Raw genomic sequence first — 23,164 nt, 5'->3', positions numbered from 1 at the left:
CCACCTCCCTCTGCCATTTCTAACACCTGACAACCACTAAACCTGTCTTCCATTTCTAACTTTTGTCACTTCAAACTGTTACATGAATAGAATTACACAATATGAAACTTTCTTGAGATTGCCTTTTTCTGCTCAACATCATGCCTTGGCTATTCCTTCAAGATGTTGCAATGAATGGATAATTTGTTCTTTTTTATTGGTAAGTAGATTCTTTGGTAGGGATTTACTATAGTTTAGCCCACCATTCACTGAAGAACATTTGGGCCATTTCCAGTTTGGAGCTATTATGAATAAAGATAATATAAACATTTATGTATGTGTTTTTAAATGTTGATGGATATAGACTTTACAGACTACATTCTGGCATGGGCCTCATTTTTCCTTTATTTCATTTTTTTATTGAAATATAATTAACATACCATATTACATTGGTTTCATGTGTACCACATAGTGGTTTGAAACTTGTACATATGGTGAACTGATCATGGTATGTCTAGTTACCATTTGTCAACATACAAAACTAATACGATATTACTGACTATATTTGCCATGCTGTTCACTACATCTCCATAACATATTTATTTTATAATGGAAAGTTTGCAACTATTGATCCCTTTCACCCATTTTGTTCCCCTCTCCCCTATAGCAACTAATAATCTTTTGTCTTTATCTGTGAGTCTAGGTTTTATGTATTTACTTAGCTTTTTAGATTCCACTTATAAATGAAATCATGTGATATGTTTTTTTTTTTCTTGGTCTGACGTATTTCACTTAGTGTAATAACCTCAAGGTCCAACCATATTGTCACAAATGGCAAGATTTCACTCTTTTACATGGTTCAGTAGTATTCCTGTGTGCGTGTGTGTCCTTCAGGGCCACGTCCTGAGTAGGGAAACTCTTCTTTGCAGGAAGACATATATATATATACATATATGTATATATATATATGTGTGTGTGTATATATATATATATATATATATATACACACACACACACACACACACACACACACAACTTCTTTATCCATTCATCTATCGATGTACAATAAGGTTGTTTTCATATTTTTGGCTATTGTAAATAACACTTCAGTGAACATATGGGTGCATATATCTTTCTGAATTAGTTTTTTATTTCCCTCAAATAGATACCCAAAAGTGGAACTGCTAGTTCATATAGTTCCATTTTTAATTTTTTGAGGAAATTCCATACTGTTTTCTATAATGTTTACATTAATTCACATTCCCACCAACAGTGCATGAGGGTTCCCTTTTTTCCACATCCTCACCAACACTTGTTGTTTCTTGTCTTTTTGATACTAGCCATTCTAAATGGTGTGAGGTGATATTTCATTGTGGTTTTGATATTTATTTTTCTGATGACTAGTGATGCTGAGCATTTTTTTGGTGCCTGTTGACCATCTGTATGTCTTCTTGGGAGAAATTTCTATTTATGTCTTCTGTCCACTTTTTAATCAGATTTTTTTATTATTGAGTTGTATGGGTTCTTTGCATATTTGGATATTTTGGATATTGACCCTTTATTGAATACATAATTTGCAAATATCTTCTCCTTTGTATTTTCATTTTGTTGATGGTTTCCCTCACTGTGCTTAAAAAAAAAAAAAGAAAAGAAAAGCTTTTAGGTTTGACGTAGTCCCATTTATTTATTTAGCCCTTGTCTTAGAGTAAGATCCAAGAAAACTTCACTAAGACATGTCAAGGAGCTTACCGTTTATGTTTTCTTCTAGGTATTTTATGGTTTCAGGTTTTATCCATTTTGAATTAATTTTTGTATATGGTATAAGATAGTGGTCCAATTTCATTCTTTTGCATGTGGCTGTTCAGTTTTCCCAACACCATTAATTTAAGAGACTATCTTTTCCCCATTGCAAACTTTTGCCTCCTTTGTCATAAACTAATTGGCCATGTATTTCTGGGCTCTCTATTCTGTTCTATTGATCTATGTGTCTGTTTTTATACCAATATCACACTGTTTTGATACTACAGTTTCATAGTATAGTTTAAAGTCAGGGAGCATGATACCTCTAACTTGTTCTGTCTCAAGACTGCTTTGTCTAGTCAGGCTTTTTTGTGGTTCTAATATAAATTTTAGAATTATTTGTTCTAATTCTGTGAAAAATGCCATTGGAATTGTGATGGAGACTGCACTGAATCTATAGATTGCTTTGGGTAGCAAGGCAATTTAGCAGTACTAATTCTTCCAATCCAAGAGCATGGAAGAACTCTCCATACAGTTGGGTCTTCTTCCATTTCTTTCATTAGTGTCTTAGAGCTTTCAGTATTTGGTCTTTTCGCCTTTTAGTAAAACTTACTTGTAGGCACTTTATTCTATTTGATGCAATTATCAATGGGATTGTTTTCTTGATTTTTCTTTCTCATAATCTGTTATAAGTGTATAGAAAAGTAACAATTTTGTATATAGATTTCGTACCCTGCAATTGTACTAAATTCACTTATTAGCTCTAATAGTTTTTTGGTGGCCTTGTAAAATAAGTTTGAAAGTGTTCCTTTCTTTTCAGTTTTTGGAAGAGTTTGAAAGGGATAGGTATTAAATCTTCTTTGAATGTTTGGTCTCTTGTCCTTTTGAATTTGGAACATATTACTCTCTCTTCATTTTTCCAGGTTCTCTGTGTTTCTTCTTATATATTAGATGAAGGAGCTACCTCTCCCAGTCTTGAAGGAGTAGCCAGATGTAGGAGATGACCTGTGGGGCTTGCAAGCATAATCCCCCCACCTCACCACCACAGCAGGCACTCCAGGGCTGGGTACACCTGCTAGCTGGGTGGAGCCATGGCAGCAGAGCAGGAAGGGCATGGCATTGCCGGCCTGTGGTGCAGCCATGGCATGGGGAGAAGGGGCATTCACCCAGTTGTGGTATGGCCACACAGACCCCGCTTTTTAATGGTCACTGAGCATTGGGTTCACTGTGCACAAATGAGCTGTGGAAGTAACACATTTCCATTCCTTATATGCTGGGCACATTGCCAAGTCCCTGACTTTAGGGAACCAACACAATGTCCATTCCAGTCAGTGCTATGACTGGCTTGGAGGAGTCTCAGAAGCACTGGCAGGAAGGTATGCCAGGTGTCCCCTGCTGGGCAGTGGACCTTCTAGCTATCCTACATCCCTCTTCTCCCTAGGCTTCTCTAACTATAATGTGAACAGGAAGCACCTGGGGAGTTGTTACAATGCAGATTCCTTGGGCCTGCCCCCAGAAATTCTGATTCCATCAGTTCAGCGTGAGCCCAGCTACCTGCATTCATAACAGGTAAACTGGGTTTGCCTCTCCCAGCCACTCCCCCGTCCTGGTTCACACTTCTGTGTCATTTCCTCCTCTTGAGTATATGTGGGACCTGTGACTTGCTTCTCAACCAATGAAATATAATAAAAGTGATGGAATCACATTCCTATGACTAGGTTATGTTATAGAAGACTCCATCTTGCTAGAAGACTCACTCTAGAGACTTCTTGCTGGTTGTGGCCATGTTGGAAAAGCCTGTGTGGCAAAGAACTGCAGGCAGCCTCTAGGAACTGAGGCAGCCTCCAGCCTCTCCCAGCATGAAGTCACAACCTTCAGCCTGACCACCACAAGGATGCGAATCCTGCCAACAACCTGAAGGGCAGGATTCTTCCACAGGTGGATTCTTCCACAGGTGGATTCTTCCACAGCCTAGGCAGGCAACATTTCAACTGTAGCCTCATAAGAGGACACAATCCAACTGAGTCCTGCCTGGGTTCCTGACCCATGAAACTGTGAGATAACAAACATAGGTTGTTTTAAGCTGCTAGATTTGTAGTAATTTGTTATGCATCAATAGAAAAGAAAAAAAAAGGTGCTACAGAATGAATGTTTGTGCCCCCCTCCCCCATTCATATGTTGAAATATTATCTCCAATGTGATGATGATTGGAAGTGGGCCTTTGGGAGGTGATTAGGTTATCAGGGTGGAAGCCTCATGAATGGGCTTAGGACCCTAGAAGAAGAGGCCAGAGACACAGTTTGCTTTTTTCATCATATTAGGATACAACAAGAAGTCAGCAGTCTGCAACCTGAGAGTCTTCATCAGAACTCAACGATGCTGACACCCTGATCTTGGACTCCCAGCCTCCACAACTATAAGCATTAAATGTTTGTTGTTTAAGCCACCAAGGCTGTAGTATTTTATACAGCAGTCAGAGCTAAGGCACTAGGTGACTCCTATTTATGCAGCAAAGTGACCCTATACCTTGTGACCAAGTGACCCTGGCGCAAGTAGTGGACCCTATACCTTGAGGACCACTAATCCAAGTCAAGGTGAGGCTAAGCCTCAAGGGGCCCCCAGTACTAATCTGTCTTGAACCAAACCCTAGAGGTCTTCTTGACATTCAAGACCTGCCTGGCTCCTGGATGGGGAAGAAGGAGGTTCTTCAATTCTTCAGGAGTGCCTCGCAGTTTCACTACCACTGCCTCCTGCCCCCAGGCCGCCATCTGATTGTACAACCCACAGGTGGCCCAGCACCATACATGTGGAAACCAAAGAGCAGACGTTTGTAGTTTGTCCCTTTCACCACCCTTGGAGGTTGTAGGGAGCATCCTGAACAATCTCAGGGGTCTTAAATGTCTCTACTTGGTCTTCTAATACCTAATTGATCACAAGATTAGTTTTTAAATGACAAAAAAGACTGACAGGTACATTTATGTTTAAGTGTCTGTATTCCTCTCCTACACACACACACACACACACACACACACACACACACACAGGGGGGCAGGGACATAATCACTGTACATAAGGGCAGGGGCATTTTCTGTGGTGCTCACTGGTATATCTCCAGAGCCTAGAATTTTATGTGACATATATTAGTAGGAAGGAATGAAGGATGGATGAGAGGGAGGAGGGTGGGATACTGTAATGGTCTCCCACCAGGACAGTGCTAATCTAATCAATAAAACTAACACCAATGTTAATGGGTGATCATAGTTTCTTCCTTTTATGCCTCAAAGTAGTAGCCAGTAGAAATATTCCAGGACTCTGACACAGTGTTTCACATTCCAAAGACAGCTGTCCATTTCATCCCCTTTCAGGGACAGCGGGGCATTTTAACTGCACATTCATCTGTCATAAAATGCCCCTGGTGCCCTCAATTAGCCACAATTTGCAGCCAATTGAAGACAGCATGCATATTTTTAGAAACCCTTACAGTGACACACCACTGTTCACCCATGAGACTTCTCCTGATAATTCACTTCCTGTCAAACAGTGGAGTCACACAACCTGGATGGCCCATTGGGGGAGAGCCTCATTAATGCACAATAGCCTTAATGGGCCAATCTTTAAACAGACTACCCAGTAAGGAAGCAGATTAATAGAACCAAGTCTGAGAGAGAAGTTTCTCTTTAACTTTTAATTTTCTTTTCTGGCTAAAGACAGGTCTGTGATGTGATTTTAACATGGCTTTTTGCAGGTCCATATTTCTTTAGCAGTAACACCTGCTTCATGGCAGTATTTTTCCTCCTTCACCATTTCTCTAGCTTTGGGGATCAACTTTTTTCAAATCTATCTGCAGATAAGTCTGACGAGCTTCCTGCATTATTTATCCTCAACTAAATTAGGAAAACCATTACCAGCTTGCCTGAAGTTTCTTGGCAAGTCTAACCATTGAGCATACTGATGTCCTGTTTAATCAAATAATTTATTTACAGAGAATTGACATTTCTATTCATACTTTGCATTACAAAATGAAGGAGGAAAGACAAACCTCTTAAATCTCTAGTCTTTAATTTGGAACCTGCTTCACCCCCATTTCCTCTCCTCACCCTGGGGAGTGGGGTGGAGGCAGAAGGGAAGGTACTAGAATATGCAATAACCAAGGTCTGCCTGGCACACTGTGCCTGTGTGTGCATGTGTGTGGGATAATAGTAAGGATTCTGTCTTGCACCATACATTTTCCCTGCAGCATCATGCTCAACTAAGCTCTCGGAATCTACTCTAGGTTCCAAATAAAAGATAAGAGAGAAGCATTAAGTCAGGCTGTCTGCCCCTGGGGTTTTGGCGAATGCTGACTCCTTGCCTCTGTACGTGAACCAACAAATATTAAATGCTTATTACGTGCAAAGGATTGAACAAGGAATATGTGAAGACAAATGGCCACCAGGTGGGAATAAGGGAACTATTATGCGCCTCAGCACTAGGCATTGACACACATTTTCCCCTTTAATTCCTAAGAAATACAAATGTGTTCTCCCCCATTTTACTTAGGTGAAAACTGAGGCTCAGAGGAGTTAAGTAACTTGCCCAAGCTCACACAGCCAATTCTGAACCCAACCCCATCTTCTTCCTGCTATATCACAAATTATCTCCGGTCTGCTACTAACAACCACTCTTCCCCACATGGCTTCTTCATTATGTTTCCACCTCCATTCACAAACAGTCAAGGCTCTGTCTGGCTCTTTTTCAAAAATACTGCAGGATTAGGGCTACTCTCGTCACAGATAACTTCCAAAAGGGTTGGTATTTGAGGTTACCGATAAATTCACCCAACAAGTGAGACCAGATTTTGGAAGAACAGGATGATACATCACTAAAGCAATCAACATAAACCTCCACCCAGTACAGCTGAACAAGCTGTAGGATATGAATCTTCCTACCAAGAGCTGAAAAACAAGTATGTGACCCCTAAGAAGAAATTTAGGTGGCACAAATTCTTAAAAACATAACTTTTATTTCTTCAATAGAGGCCTCTTGTTAAATTGCACAGATAAATAGCCAAATAAACAAATAAATGAATCAATAAAACTTCAAAGGAAATAAGGACCATAGAGAAAGCTTAATGTGTTCTTTCTTTGCTTTCACCAATCAAATCAACACCCTTCCCAGGTGCTTTGGGGTGTCTCTTGATCTTCTATGCATTTGCCCATAAGAGCAATGACATTTGTTGATTATACTCATTTGGTTTTTAGAGGCCAAGGTGGATTGTATTCGCCTTTTCTATTAGCCTAGCAATACCTCCGTGTATTTTTTGCAGTAGATTTTCTGAACAGCAATAGGTTCTAATCAATCTTCCCAGCTTCATTTCTCAGAATCTCACAATCTCCTCAAGGAACATTTCAAACCTGATTTATCATCATTACCAGACCCTAAATATTCACCAGATTCTATATTATTTATTACACCTAGTTAATTTCCCTGTTCTGGCCCTATGGGTCAAATCACAGAGCACGTGAAAGATTATCCCCACAGTATGTCATGAAGACTCTACTGTAATGCACAGTCACATTTAGGAAGAAGCATTACACACACACACACACACACACACACACACACACACACACACACACACCCCAGAATAACTGTGAACCATAGCTGAGCCCCTCTGCTTCTCTTCAAGATTCTGTCCCACATCCAGGCACTTTCCCCTTGCTCCAAGCACCTCCTGAACTCATGCACACAGGGGCAAGCAATAGCAACTTCCCCATCTCCCTCCAGTGGGACAAAAGCTCCATCTATGCTACTATATTAAAGAGCCTGGTGGGGCACATAGCAGGGCACCTGGCTCAGTCAATTAAGCATCCGATTCTTAGTTTCAGCTCAGGTCATGATCTTGCGGTTTGTGGGTTTGAGTCCTGCATCAGGCTCCATTCTGACAGTGTGGAGCCTGCTTGGGATTCTCTCTCTCCGCCCCTCCCCTGCTCGCTCTCTCTCTCTCTCTCAAAATAATAAGATAAAATAATAAAATAAAATAAAAAAATAAAATAAAATAAAATAAAATAAAAAAATAAAATAAAATAAAATAAAATAAAATAAAATAAAATAAAATAAAATAAAATAAAATAAAATAGAGCCTGGCAAGAAACTACATGGGAAAAAGTGTTATTCTAGGTCAGTCCTGTTTTAGAAGAAAGTATCCTAAAGTTATGTAATGAAGTAAGAAGTGGAAACAGGTTATAGTACTACCCTTCTGGGATAAAATTACACCCCAGGTTGACCCAACTGAGAAAACAAAAAATCTCCCAACAGTGAGCCTCTGAAGGAGACATGTCCTACCCAACCCCCTTCATGCCACCCCACAGGCTGCCCGTGGCTTTTCAGTCCATACCTCCCAGCTCCATCCCCTCTCCCCAAATGAAGAAACTGGCTCAGCCATGAAACATTCAAACTTTGTTCCACCCGCAGCATACAGCAACGATAGAGGGGGTTCCATTTCCATTCCCTTTTAGGAAAACATCTCTAGCTCATACAGGGTTCTGTACTCTTAGAAGATCTTTCAGATCTTTCAGAGCCTGACTCTGCCCAGGAAACAGCTGTCTGGTGTGTGTTAGTGAATGGAAGCAGGCTCACCCAGGACTAAAGCTCCAAGACACCAAAGATATGTTCTGTGTTGCTCCAGATGACAGAACTTGAACCAGAGAAGTTGTTACACAATGAGTTTCTTCTCAACACAAGAAAGAGTTTCATACAGAATCCCATTCAGAACAGTCTGTCTTGTGGAACAGCTAAAGAGGGTCGGTAACAACTGCCAAGGTATGGTACATGAGAAGCAGCCTAGACACCAGTTAGGACCGCTTCTAGCTCAAAGTTGGTGTGACCGTGAAGAGATATTCTACATTGAACTCACAAAGCCAAAGCATTCTGTACCTGAAACAGATTTCTGAAATCATCTCATCTAGATACTGCAAATTAGCGAGCCCAGGCTAAATTTAGCCCAGGGGAAAAATTCACTTTGCTTACAGAGTATTGTTCCACACAGGTTTATTGTTTCATCCAATATTTTAAAATGTTCATTCAAAATAAAGAAAAGATTTTGCATAAAATCTTGATTTTTCAGCTTTTCTTTAAGAAATAAAAATTAGAGTATCTGGTCACAGAGGCCTGTATTCAGCTTGAAACTAAATAGTGGCTGTTCTTTTTAGATTGGGGCTATGCTGTGCCACAGTCCCCACCATCCTCCATTGCCCAACAGCCTCACATTAAAGTTGAGATTTGATTTTCTGTTTTATTGTTTTGTTATGTCTTGCTTTTGTTTCAAGGTCTCTTTATTCACATGTATTTTCTGTCTTCCCTGTGGCTATGAGTGTTTGCCTCTGTTGGCCTAGTGAAACCCTAGATAAGCTAAGGCTCAGAGCGGTTAAGTGACTTGTCTAAGGTCACCAGCCAGCTAGTACAAAACAAGGAGCAAAACTTAGGTTCTCTTGTGATCCAATGATCCATCTACTTGGCCACAATGCCAGCATTTAGACAGCTTATTTCCCTGGACTGATTTGACTATTCACATCCACGTTGTGCAAAACTATCCCTCTACACTTCCATTTAATATACGCTAGTGATATAGTTCCACGTTTGTCCTTAAAAAAACAATAATAGCAAAATAACAAAAAAAAAAACCCCTCTTCTTTCCAGCTGATTTTGCAAGTAACTAGCACCCAAAGACCAAACACCCTTTTATGTGTCCAATAAAAAAATCGATCTGATGAACACGTAAGATTTCAATCTTCCTTGAAAAATCAGGAATAGACCAAAACCTTATTATTTCAAACTCTGCACTGATAGTCCAAATCAATAGTGCAAACAAGATTTCTGGGGGAAAGGTTAAAGTAATTGGGCAGAACACACTGGTGTCAAGCCACCATGAGCACTTTCAAAGCAAAGAATTAAATACAAATAATTGATAAGCTCATTATAAACAGAAAAGAAATTAAAAGAAAAGAATTAAATACAAATAATTGATAAGCTCATTATAAACAGAACAAAGAACACACAGAACAAAGAAGTCACTAGTCCACCTTACACCTGTCAGAATGGCTAACAGTAACAACTTAGGCAACAAGAGACGTTGGCGAGGATGCGGAGAAAGAGGATCTCTTTTGCATTGTTAGTGGGAATGCAAGCTGGTGCAGCCACTCCGGAAAACAGTATGGAGGTTCCTCAAAAAAACAGAACTCAGGGCACCTGGGTGGCTTAGTCGGCTAAGCATCCGACTTCAGCTCAGGTCATGATCTCACAGTCTGTGAGTTCGAGCCCTGCATTGGGCTCTGTGCTGACAGCTCAGAGCCTGGAGCCTGCTTTGGATTCTGTGTCTCCCCCTGTCTCTGACCCTCCCCTGCTCATGCTGTCTCTCTCTGTCTCAAAAATAAATAAAAACATTAAAAAAAAATGTTTTTAACGAACTACCCTATGACCCAGCAATTGCACTACTAGGTATTCATCCAAGGGATACAGGTGTGCTGTTTCAAAGGCACACATGCACCCCAATGTTTACAGCAGCACTATCAACAATAGCCAAAGTATGGAATGAGCCCAAATGTCCATCCATGATGAATGGATAAAGAAGATGTGATATATATATATATATATATAAAATGCAGTATTACTCAGCAATCAAAAAGAATGAAATCTTGCCATTTGCAACTACGTGGGTGGAACTGGAGGGTATTATGCTAAGTGAAATTAGTCAAAGAAAGACAAAAATCATATGACTTCACTCATATGAGGACTTGAAGAGACAAAACAGATGAACATAAGGGAAGGGAAACAAAAATATAAAAACACGGAGAAGGACAAAATAGAAGAGACTCATAAATATGGAGAACAAACTGAGGGTTACTAGAGGGGTTGTGGGAGGGTGGATGGTGTAAATGGGTAAGGGGCATTAAGGAATCTACTCCTGAAATCATTGTTGCACTATATGGTAATTAATTTGGGTGTAAATTTTTAAAAATTAAAAAAAAATTTTTTTTAAAAAGTCACTAGTCCTGGCTGTAAACAGCAGCCCTCCCGAAACTCTGCGCGGTGTCCACACTGATAAGGGTAAGCAGGGGGAGCATGAAGACTTGCAGAGATAGAGCCATGGGCTCTCAGATTAGGATACTGTGCCTAGAGCTTGCCCAACCTCCTGTCCTCCATTATAAGAAATAGTAAATTTCCTGGCTGTTTAAACCACTTTAGGTGGGAACTGTGTTCTTTACAGTTAAAAATATTCTGTATTTGTACAAGCCAGTGTGTTCAAAGCAAGTTAGAGGAACTTTCCATGTGAAGCCAGTGTTGTTGTTTTTTAATTTTTTTTTTAGGTTTATTTCTTTTTGAGAGGCGGGCAGCACCTGGGTGGCTCAGTCAGTCAAGGGTCCAACTTCAGCTCAGGTCATGATCTCATGGTTCATGAGTTCGAGCCCCGTGTTGGGCTCTGTGCTGACAGGTCAGAGCCTGGAGTCTGCTTGGATTCTGTGTCTCCCTCTCTCTTTGCCCCGTCGCCCACTCAGGCACATGCTCGCTTGCTCTCTCAAAAATAAAAATAATAGATAAACAAACAAATACAATTTTTAAAAAAAGAGGGGGAGAGTGAGGGAGGGGCAGAGAAAGAAGGAAACACAGAATCCAAAGCAGGATCCAGGCTCTAAGCTGTAGCATAGAACTTGATGCGGGGCTCAAACTCATGGACTGCGTGATTATGACCTGAGCCGAAGTCAGACACTTAACCAAATGAGCCACTTAGGAGCCCTGCCAGTGTTTTAATCCATCCCTACACAGAGTTTTTAATCAGAGCAGAAAGAGCAACTGTTTGCAGCTGCAAAGTTCAGGGTTGTTTTGTTTTTGAGTACAGCTGAAACATAATGTTACATTTGTTTCAGGTGTACAATATGGTGATTCAACAAATTTATACACTATGCTATTTTCACCATAAGTTTAGCTCCCATATGTCCCAATGTATCACTATTATAATATCATTGACTATCTTCCTTATGCTGTGCCTTTTATCCCCATAACTTATTCATTCTATAACTGGAAGACTGTATCTCCCACTCCCCTTAATCTACTTGGCCCATCTCCATCCCCCCTCTCCTCTAGCAATCATCACTTTGTTCTCTATATTTATAAATCTGATTCTGCTTTTTTTTCTGTTTATTATTTTCTTTTTTAGATTCCACATATGAGTGAAATCATATGGTATTTGTCTTCATCAATGTAACTTATTTCACTTAGCATAATACCCTCTAGGTCCATCCATGTTGTCTCAAATGACACTATCTCATCCTTTGTTGTGGCTGTGTAATAGTCACACATATATATGTGAATATATATATGGAAAATATAAGGAAGATGTGGAGTGTGTATGTAAATATACATTGGTCTGTCAAGGATACTTAGGTTGCTTCCATATCTTGGTTATCATAAATGACGATGCAATAAACAGGGGTGCATATATCTTTTCAAATTAGTGTTTTCATATTCTTTGGATAAATAACCAATAGTATAATTATTGGATCATATGGTATTCCTATTTTTAATTCCTTGAGGAACCTCCATACTGTTTTCCACAGTGGTTGAAACCAGTTTGCCTTACCACCACCAATGCACAAGTGTTTTGTTTTGTTTTGTTTTGTTTTGTTTTGTTTTCCCACATTCTAATTTCTTTTCTTATTTTAGCCACTCTGACAGTATAAGGTCATATCTCATTGTAGTTTTGAACTGCATTTCCCTGATGATTAGCAATGTTGAGCATCTTTTCTTTCATGTGTCTGCTGGCCATATGTATGTCTTCTATGGAATAATATCTATTCAGATCCTCTGCCCATTTTTATTTTTTTTTTCAACGTTTATTTATTTTTGGGACAGAGAGAGACAGAGCATGAACGGGGGAGGGGCAGAGAGAGAGGGAGACACAGAATCGGAAACAGGCTCCAGGCTCTGAGCCATCAGCCCAGAGCCCGACGCGGGGCTCGAACTCACGGACCGCGAGATCGTGACCTGGCTGAAGTCGGACGCTTAACCGACTGCGCCACCCAGGCGCCCCCTCTGCCCATTTTTAATTGGATTTTTAGGCATTGAGTTGTATAAATTATTTATTTTGGATATTAATCCCTTACTATAATCTGAAAAAATCTTCTCCTAGTCAGTAGGTTACCTTTTCATTTTGTTGATATTTTCCTTCACTGTGGAAAAGCTTTTTATTTTGATATAGTCCCAATAGTTTATTTTTGCTTTTTGTTCCCTTGCCTCAGCAGACATATCTAGAAAAATGTCGCTATGGCCAATGCCAGAAAAATTACTACCTGTGTGCTCATAAAAACAAAGAATTTTTATGTTTTGGTCTCACATTTAGGTTTTTAATACAATTTGAGATTTTTGTGTATGGTGTTAAAAAGTGGTCCCTTTACATGCTGCTGTCTAGTTTTCCCAACATCATTTATTGAAGAGACCATCTTTTCCCCATTGTATATTCTTGCTTCCTTTGTCATAGATTAAATGACTATATAATCTTAGGTTTATTTCTGTGCTTTCTATTCTGTCCCATTGATCTGTGCATCTATTTTTGTGCCAGTACCATACTATTTTCATTATTACAGCTTTTTAGTATATCTTGAAATCTGGAATTGTGATACCTCCAGCTTTGTTTTTCTTCCTCAAGATTCCTTTGGCTACTTGGGGTCTTTTGTGGTCCCATAAGACTTTTAGTATTATTCGTTCTAGTTTTATGAAAAATGCTATTTGTATTTTGATAGGGATTTCACTGAATTTGTAGATTGCTTTGGGTAGTATGGACATTTTAACCATATAAATTCTTTCAAACCATGAGCATCACATATCTTTCCACTTGTTTGTGTTTTATTCAATTTATTTCATGAGTGTTTTATAGTTTTCAGAGTACAAGCTTTTCAACTCTTTGGTTAAGTTTATTCCTAGGTATTTTATTATTTTTGGTCCAATTGTAAATGGTGTTTTCTTAATTTCCCTTTCTGTTACTTCATCATCAGTATGTAAGAATGCTACCAAAGTATAAATTTTGTATCCTGCAACTTTACTGAATTCATTTATTACTTTGGGTAGTTTTCAGTGGTGTCTTTGGGGTTTTCTACATATAGTACCATGTCATCTACAAATAGTGTTTTACTTCTTCTTTAGCAATATGAATGCCTCTTATTTCTTTTGCTTGTCTTATTGCTGTGGCTAGGAAATCCAATACTATTCTGAATAAAAGTGGTAAGAAGGGACATCCTTGCCTTGTTCCTGATCTTAGAGGGAAATCTCTCACTTTTGCATCACTGAATATGAAGTTAGCTATGAATCTGTCATATATGGCCTTTATTATGTAATAGTATATTCCCTTTTACCCCATTTTGAGAATTTTTATCATGAATAAATGTTGAATTTTGTCCAATGCTTTTTCTTCATCTATGAGATGATAATATGATGTTTATCCTTCCTTTTGTTGATGTAGTGTATCAGGTTGACTGATTAGTGAATATTGAATTCCCCTTGCATCCTTGGAATAAATCCCACTTGAACATGATATATGATCCTTTTAATGTATAGTTTAATGCAGTTCCCTAGTATTTTGTTGAGAACATTTGTATCTACATTCATAAGGACTAGTGGCCTTTTCTTTTTTTTTTTTTTGTGGTGTCTTTGTCTGGTCTTGGTATCAAGGTATTGCTGGCCTCACTGAATGTATTTGGAAGCTTTCCTTCCTCTTCTATTTTTTGGAAGAGTTTGAGGAGAATAGATATTAACCCTTTTTTAAATTCTGGTAGAATTCCCCTATGAATCCATCTAGTCCTGGAGTTTTATTTTTTGGTAGTTGTTTGACAATCAATTTCAATACTTGTAATTGGTCTATTCAGATTTTCTATTTTTCCCTGATTCAGTTTTAGCTTATGTGTTTAGAGAGATTTTTCTATGTTTCTTGGTTGGGCCATTTGTTAGCATAATATTTTTTTATAGTATTCTCCTATAATCCTTTATATTTCTATGGGGTCAGTTGTATTTCTCCTCTCTCATTTCTGATTTTATTTGAATTCTTTCTTTTCCTTGATGAGTCTAGCTAAGGGCTTATTACTTTTGTTTATCTTTTCAGAGAACCAGCTCTTGGTTTCACTTGTTTTTTCTATAGTTTTTTTAGTCTCTATATCATTTATTTCTGCTCTGATCTTTATTATTTTCTTCCTTCTCACCCTGGGCTTTGTTGTTCTTTTCTAGCTCCTTTAGGTGTGATATTAAATTGCTTATTTGACCTTTTTCTTATTTCTTGAGGTTGACCTGTATCACTATATATTTCCCTCTTAGAACTGCTTTCACTATGTCCCAAATATTTCGGACCATTGTGCTTTAACTTCATTTGTCTCTGGGTATTTTTTTTTATTTCTTCTTTGAATGCTTCACTGACTCACTGGTTGCTTAGTATCATATTGTTGGGCCTCCACATGTTTGTATTTTTCCAAATTTTTTTCTTGTGATTTATTTCTAGTTTCATACTGCTGTGATCAGGAGAAATGTATGGTATGATTTTTATCTTATCAAATTTATTGATGCTTATTTTGTGGTCTAATACGTAACCAAGTGTGGAGAATGTTCTGTATTCTCTTGGAAATAATGTGTCTCCTATTGTTTTCAGATAGAATGTGCTGTCTATATCTGTTATATCCATTGGGTTAAATGTGTCATTCAAGGATAGTGTTTTCTTGTTGATTTTCTGTCTGGATGATCTATCCACTGATGTAAATGGGCTGTTAAAGTACCTTACTATTATTGTATTACCATCAATTTCTCTCTTTATGTTCATTAATATTTGCTTTATGTTTTTAGGTGTTCCAGTGCTGGGTATATATTTAATATTTCTTACATACAATTGTTTGACTGATCCTTCTATCGTTATGTAAGAAAGTTCAAAGTTTCTTTCTTACAGTTCATACCCAGATACTTGTACCTGCGTAAAGAAAGGAGGTTAGCAAACTGGGAAAAACATGGCTCTGGTATGAGAGAGTCTTCGGTTCATCTCAGCTCTGCCACTTATAAATTCTGTGACCACAGGAAAGTATCAATATCAATAAATTATGGGAAAATACACATCTTACATCATTGTTCCGAGAATTCAAGTAATTGCAATGTACAAAATATCTAGCACACAAGATAGAAGCGTAATAAATAAAAGACATTCTTGGAGTGCCTGGGTGGCTCAGTCAGTTAAGTGTCTGACTCTTGGTTTTAGCTCAGGCCATGATCTCATGGTTCATGAGTTTGAGCCCCATGTCAGTTTCCATGCTGCTGGTGTGGAGCCTATTTGGGATTCTCCCTCTCTCCTTCTCTTCTCCTCCCCTGCTCACTTGCTGTCTCTCCCCCTCTCTCAAAATAAATAAATATACTTAAAAAATACATATTCCTTTTCTTTTTCCACCCCATCTTCTAAGAAGTCTTTCCAGATCTCCTGAACCAAAGCTCCAGGTACCCCAATTGCTACAGCTTCTATCTTACCCCTTTCCTTCCTTCCCCTCCAACTCCACAGGTGTTTATCTACCCCTGATATGTTTTGTGTGGTTGATGTATGTTTTTCATTGTCTCCATTTACTGGTACTTACTATGAATCAGCTACTGTTATGACACTTAATCCTCATGACCACAATCACCCCGTGAGAAACATGACATGCTTGTTTTATAACTGATGAAATGAGGCTCAGAGAAGGGATACAAACATGTCCATGATTTTTTAAGGTGAATTAAGAGCAAGGAATTCTAGGCCAATGTGGCTCCAATGGCTAGGCTCTTAGCTACTTCATTACACTGCCCATCCAAGAAGTAATTTATATATGTGTATCTGTATGTCTCTTCCAACAGACCAAGTTGTTCAAAAAAAACAGAGCCATTGTTTTCTAAGAGAAGGTAGGTAATGCAAGAACTGAATAGTTGCCTATTCTAAGCCATCACTGACAACACACACTTTTGTTTGCCCATTGTGCAAGCCTTCTTGAGGCCTGGGATACACAAAAAGGCATAAGACTCTGTTCTTGCTCTCAAGAGACTCAAAACCAGATGTAGAAATAGGATCTCTGCACAGAAAGCAATATGAGATAGCATATCTTATTTCTCCAGGGAGAATTGCCAAATCCAAGTGCCATAGGAAATCAGAGGAAGAAGGTCATCAAGAGCTGAAGTGAGACGAGCAGAAGTGAGGGAAACACTGCAGGCCCATGGAGATTAAGCAGAACTTTAGGAGGAAGGTCCTGTGTGCACGGGGGAGGGGGAGGTGATGTTGAGGGAGGGAGGCAACAAGATTGGGGGCAACACAGAACAGAGACGGTGCCAAAGATAAAGCCGGATAATTAAAGTGGTAAGAACAGATTCTAATCAGTAACATCCTATTGGAATAGGCAAAAGAGTCTAGCATGAACTGAACTCAACTTTAATTATACAAAGATGACTGGGCATTTGAAAGGAAGGGTGAAGGAATAGGGAGGGAACAAATGGGGGCTCCGTAGAGTCCAGAAATGAAAAATGACAAAAGGCAGGAAGTGGTTGGTCCATGTGCAACCCATCTGGGTTTGCTATCTGGTGCTCATTAAAGTCAGGCTCCTAGCCTCCCACTGAGACTGAGAAACAGGGACCCTATCTTCAGGTGTTGACTGTTAGAGTAAATTCTTTTACCATCCTTGAGTTTTCTCAGGCAAGCACTTTAAGGGGGCTAGGGTCATCCTAGGTATGCAATCTTAAGTTGTTAGAAACTATGCTAGTGTTTGTTCAAGTCTTTATAGACCAAGGATGAGGCCTAGTGGAGAAGAGGGCTCAGAGGAACCTGGCTGCCATTTGGTCAAGGACAGCCACTGTCAGGAGGCAGCTTTTAGCCAGCTGGCCTGGAACTGACAGAGTTCTCTACATAGAAGACTAGATTGAAATGAGAGGTAAAAAACCAGGCTGGTGATTTTGAATTCTTGTAAGCACCAGCCCTCAGTTGTCCAAGACTGCGTGAGGGGTTTCCCAGCATGAGAAACAATTGGAATTAAAATGGAAAAAAAATGGGAAAAATCAGGCAAAAACTTGGAGGCATGAGGCACCTGGGATGAATTATTGAGCAGGAAGGCTTTGTAAGAATTAGTAGTTTCAGGTGATTCCTCCTGCTGTACAACATTAAAGACCCCAAGCCTCACTGGCCATTTAGAGGATCACGTTGTGTGGTGTCACTGTGCGATGGGCATACTAGTTCTGGCCATCTTCATCAATGTTCTAAAGCTTCGGAGCCAAGACCAGGTCTGCCTCCGTTGCTTTGAGGACCTCAAACACACAGCATTGTGCTTTGTGAATTATCTGAGAAGGTAGGACCACTCACTGCTAGATCTGCATTTAAAGCACATGGAGTGATTTGACTTCAGAGAAGGACCGGGTTGGAATACTCTCCCCACCAGTATCTAGCCATGTGAGTCTGTACATCTTTACCTTCCTTAAGACTCAGTGTCCTCATCTGTAAATAGAGATTAGAAACCACCTAGCTCACAGGGTTAGTGGGAGAATTAAATGATATTATGCATGAAAGGACCTTAAGGATATATTACAGGGTGCCTGTAATATATCAAACATTAAGTGAATAGCACCTATTGTTGTAATTGTGGTAGTTGTTTTTGTTGTTAAGCACGGAAAAGAAGCATGAGTTTATTCATAGTGTTTAAAGGTCAACATCCTGAAACATTTCCGCAGGGTTAGATTTTCAGGTGAAATAAACAAACATGAGGAATCTGTCACATAAATAGAAGCTGACCCTGGGTCCCTTAGACTTATGTAATGGCCACTCGGAGACTTCTGGAAAAACAAAGTAGACTCGTGAAAGATGCTTGTATTGCCCTGAGTGCCATCCATCAGACGGAAAGGCTTAACCCCAGATTTTATTTTCTGTGTTAAGGGAAGACCACAAGAGGGGGAACAAAATTCAATTAACAAAAGCATAATTGATTTCAGAAATCCATGAACACAGAGCATCATTCTCGCTCCTCAAGTAAAACACTATCAGCATCAAGTGTGGTTAACACAGAGTCAAACATTTATTTATTAATTTTTTAAAAATATGCTCTTTTAAAGCCTTGGGAGCAAAGTACAATCAAATCACTCTGTAAAATATTGACACTAGATTAGTGCTGAAGTGATGAACAAAATCCAAATAAGCAGTGCAGCAAGGCACCTGTCAAGGCCCCGCCAATCCCAGGAGGGGTGGTATGAGCCTCTGGTTCAAGATCCTTTAAAACACCAGAGCGTGGCCCGAAACAGCAGTCCTGTCACTATCCTGACCACATGGGCACCTCCATGTGACCCATGGGCCTTCTCCTGGACTCACAGCCCTGAATAAATCCTGGCTTCATCACTGGCAAGTTCTAGTACCAGACGTGACCTCTCTAAAGCCTCAGTTTTCTCAGCTGTGCAATGGGGAGGAAAAGATTTACTGTGCAGAATTTTTTTTGAAGATTAAGAGGAAATGCATGCAAAGTCCTTAGTTCAGTGCCTGGCACACAGTGAGCACCCAACAATTTTCTCCTCTTTGTCCTCTGAAACTCTTAGTCCCCTGACTCTTCCAGACTGCCAACTCACACCCCTTCCCATAACATTACAGTGCTGGTTTAGCAATTATATCTCATTGCATCCGTATCCATTTTTCCAACCTAACAACAAGGTGAAATTCTTTAAAGCCAGAGATGGTTGATTATTTAATAAGCATATAGCATGTATGTACCAATATCAGCTCTAAATCTTTACAAACATTGACTTAAGTTCTCATAACAACCCAATGAGGCTTTTAAATAGGATTCCTGTTTCAAAGATGAGGAAACTGAGGCACAGAGCAATTCAGTAACTTGCAGAGGTGGCAGCCTGTCAGCTGCTGTGCTGAGACTTGAATTCTGAACTCATGAGAGCTGGCTCCAGAGACCATGCTCTTCACCACCAGACCCCCTATACTCTAGACTTCTGTGCCCACAACCCCTCCCACACGGAAGGTCCTTAACAAAGACCTGTCAATACAAAGATGGTTTAGTCAACAAGTATCACTTTCAACATGAGGAAACTGAAAAACAACGAGGCTGCATAGTTTGTCCTGGGTCAAAAGGACAGCTGGGAAGTTGATTATGGCCCAAAGTGTCACACCCCCAGTGGCTTGCTCCTCTGGCCACACCATCTGGATGGTCTTTTGAGGGAGGACTTGCACACTGATGGAAGGATAGGAAGAGAAGACCTTTGATCAGACCTCTGTCCACAATCCCACACCACGGGTAGGTGAGGTCCACATTTCCTCACCCCATGACCTCACCCACCATGTCCCAAAAGCGATCCTCACACTTTGGGTCAGCCATTCCTACTTATTGGCTTTTACTTTCAGATATACCTGGTGTTGCGCATGTACAAGAGAGCCAGCTGAAGTGGAGGCCAGGCGAGTGAGACAGAGCAACAGAGCCCCAGCCCAGATGTCTCACAGGCTACTGCTGGCTGCAAACCTTCACCAACTTCAAACAAGCATCTCACTTACTCAAGGTTTTCCAAACCAAATTCTGCTTCTGGCGTGGTGTGGAATTTTCTTTCAGTGATGATTTTACAATTTTTCACCACTCAGTAGTTTTTAAATATTTTTAACATTTATTTATTATTTTTGAGAGACAGAGACACAGTGTGAGTGGGGGAGGGGCAGATAGAGAGGAACACACAGAATCCAAAGCGGGTTCCAGGCTCTGAGCTGTCAGCACGGATCATGACTTGAGCCGAATTTGGACACTTAACCAACTAAGCCACCCAGGCAACCTGTAGTTTTTAAAAAAACTCAAGAGAATAAGGGGCACCTGGGTGTCTCTATTGGTTAAGCATGCAACTCTTTTTTGTTGTTGTTTTTTTTATTTTGTTTTTATGTTTATTTATTTTTGAGAGAGATGGAGACAGAACGAGAGTGGGTTAGGGGTAGAGAGAGGGAGACACAGAATCCGAAGCAGGCTCCAGGCTCCAAGCTGTCAGCACAGAGCCCAACGAGGGGCTTGAACCCACGAGCTGTGAGATCATGACCTGAGCTGAAGTCAGACGATCAACCGACTGAGCCACCCAGGCACCCCAAGCATCCAACTCTTGATTTTAGCTCAGGTCATGAACTCTCAGTTCATGGGAATGAGTCCCACGTCAGGCTCTGTGCTGACAGTGTAGAGTCTGCTTGGGATTTTCTCTCTGCCTCTCTTTCTCTCTCTCTCTCTCTCTCAAAATAAATAAATAAACTTAAAAAAAAATAAAAATAAAAACTCAAGAGAATAAGTCCCTAATTTTAACCATTTAAAGTCTATCAATATGTTACCTTGTGATCCCAAGAAAACTCACTATTGTATACATAGCAATGTGGGCATAGTCTTAGGATTCAGAGCCCTGGGTTCAAATCTCGACCCCTGAAGTTGGTAGATGTGGGGTACTAGGCTTTGTGCCTCAAGTCCCTCAGATTTAAAAGGGTAATAATCACAGTATCTACCTCATAGGCTTGTTTTGAGTATTAAATGAATTTATGTGCATGTGTGTGTATACACACACATGCACATAAATACACATATATATGTATTGTCTATACAATATGTATACATAGACATACCTATACTTGTATAACTATATGCATAGCTATACATGTAGTTACAGGTTGAACTGTGCTGCTGCAAAATTCACACACTGAAGTCCTAACCCCCAGGACCCCAGAATGTGAACTTATTGGGAGAATGGGTTTTTACAGAGGTGATCAAATTAAAATGGAGTCATTAGGATGGGCTCTTGTCCTGTATGACTTATAAGAAGAAGAAATTTGGACACAGACATGTACAGACATGTGAAGACACAGGGAGAAGACAGCCATCTACATGCCAAGGAGGGAAGCCTGGAACAGATTCTCCCACAGCCTTTAGAAGGAATCAACCCTGTCATCACCTTGGTTCAGACTTCTGGCCTTTAAACTGTGAGAAAATAAGTTTCTGTTGTTAAACCACCCAAATTTGTGGTCCTTTGTGATAGTAGTCCTAGAAAACGTGTGTGTGTGTGTGTGTGTGTGTGTGTGTGTGTGTGTAGAGAGGCATCACCTCTCAAAAAGGTACCCAGAACATGTAAGTAGTAGTACTTAAATAATTAACTATTAATAGTAGTACATATGTTATTAATCAGCAAGTACATAGCTTTACACTACACTTTTTAAAAATGAAGACCTGTGGAATAAAAAGTGGCACAAGAGGAAATCTAGGGTGTCTGTAGTCTGCACGTTCTCCACCGAAACACCAGGCCAGCCAGGTTCATCTCCTCGGATCTAGACCCAACCACAAGAGCCGCGCCATAACCAGAAATAATGGAGTCTCTCTACAGCTTGTTCTAAGTCCTGCTTTTCCCTGGCTGTTATAAGTCAAACAAGAACTTGTATCATCATTGATTTAATGTTGAAACAAACACTTCCTACTCTTCTTCTTTCCAGCTTCCAAATGAGTTTAATGAGAATGTATTCTGTTACACAAAGGCAAGCTACCAAAAACAGTTACATTTTATAGCTAATTATCTGCAAATTCATCCCAGTATTGTGCAACCAAATCACAGTGGGCATGATTGGGATTTGGGGAAGTGAGGCTAATGTAAGATTGGAACTGCTATCAATAACCCCTTCCTGCACATTTTGTGTTAACCAAAACAGTCTCATTGTCCCTCACTGACTGTTCATAAGTAAATTACAAACTTGAACTCCTGATGTAATACAGATTTTTACTAGTATGAATTCCTGATTCAAATCTGTGTCTGAATTAGAGAACAACAGAAGATTATGTTTGAAAAAGAGGGAGATTGTGGTGGTTAACTTTATGTCACCTTGACTAGGCTATAAGGTGCCCAGGTATTTGGTTGAACATTATTCTGGGTGTGTCTGTGAGGGTGTTCCTAGATAAGATTAGCATTCGAATCATTAGATTAAGTAAAACAGAACACCCTCTCCAGTGTGGATGAGCCTCATCCAATCCCAGTGGGGGCATGAATAGAACAGAAAGGGCTGAGTAAAAGAGAATCCTCTCTCTCCCTCTCTGACCATCACCAGAGCTGGGACATAAATCTCCTGCCTTCAAACTTGGGCTGGAACTCACACCATGAGCTCTCCTGGCTCTCAGGCCTCAAACTCAAACCCCAACTACACCACCAGCTCTTCTGGGTCTCCAGCATGCTGATTGCAGATCTGGGACTTGTTAGCCTCCATAATCACATGAGCCAATTCCTTATAATAAATTTGACAGAGGTAGAGATGGGACAGGAGGGGAGGGAGGACCAAGGGAGGGAGGGAGGACCAAGGGAGGAAGGGAGAGGGAGGGAGACAGAAAGGGAGAGGGAGGTCTCCTGTTGGTTCTGTTTCTCTGAAGGACTTTGACTACTAATGTAGGAGCTGTCCTGT

At 40.0% G+C, this 23,164-nt stretch overlaps 1 protein-coding gene and 1 long non-coding RNA gene across 5 annotated transcripts in view; one reads left to right on the top strand and one right to left on the bottom strand.

Moving 5' to 3' along the window:
* Nucleotides 1-23,164, bottom strand: part of THSD7B (thrombospondin type 1 domain containing 7B) — a 1,494,436-nt gene that overhangs the window by 1,118,850 nt on the left and 352,422 nt on the right. The gene's annotated exons all lie outside the window — the stretch shown is intronic.
* Nucleotides 19,018-21,736, top strand: LOC147578440 (uncharacterized). The gene is made up of 3 exons (XR_015255193.1): nucleotides 19,018-19,256; nucleotides 20,117-20,167; nucleotides 21,391-21,736. It is a non-coding gene; the product is annotated as an uncharacterized LOC147578440 (long non-coding RNA).

Source organism: Puma concolor, chromosome C1 (assembly GCF_028749965.1).
Source record: "Puma concolor isolate L17-30 chromosome C1, mPumCon1.1.hap2, whole genome shotgun sequence".
NCBI classification, from domain to species: Eukaryota; Metazoa; Chordata; class Mammalia; order Carnivora; family Felidae; genus Puma; species Puma concolor.
Note: the sequence above shows the minus strand (reverse complement) of the source record. Positions and strands in the feature narration are given on the sequence as shown.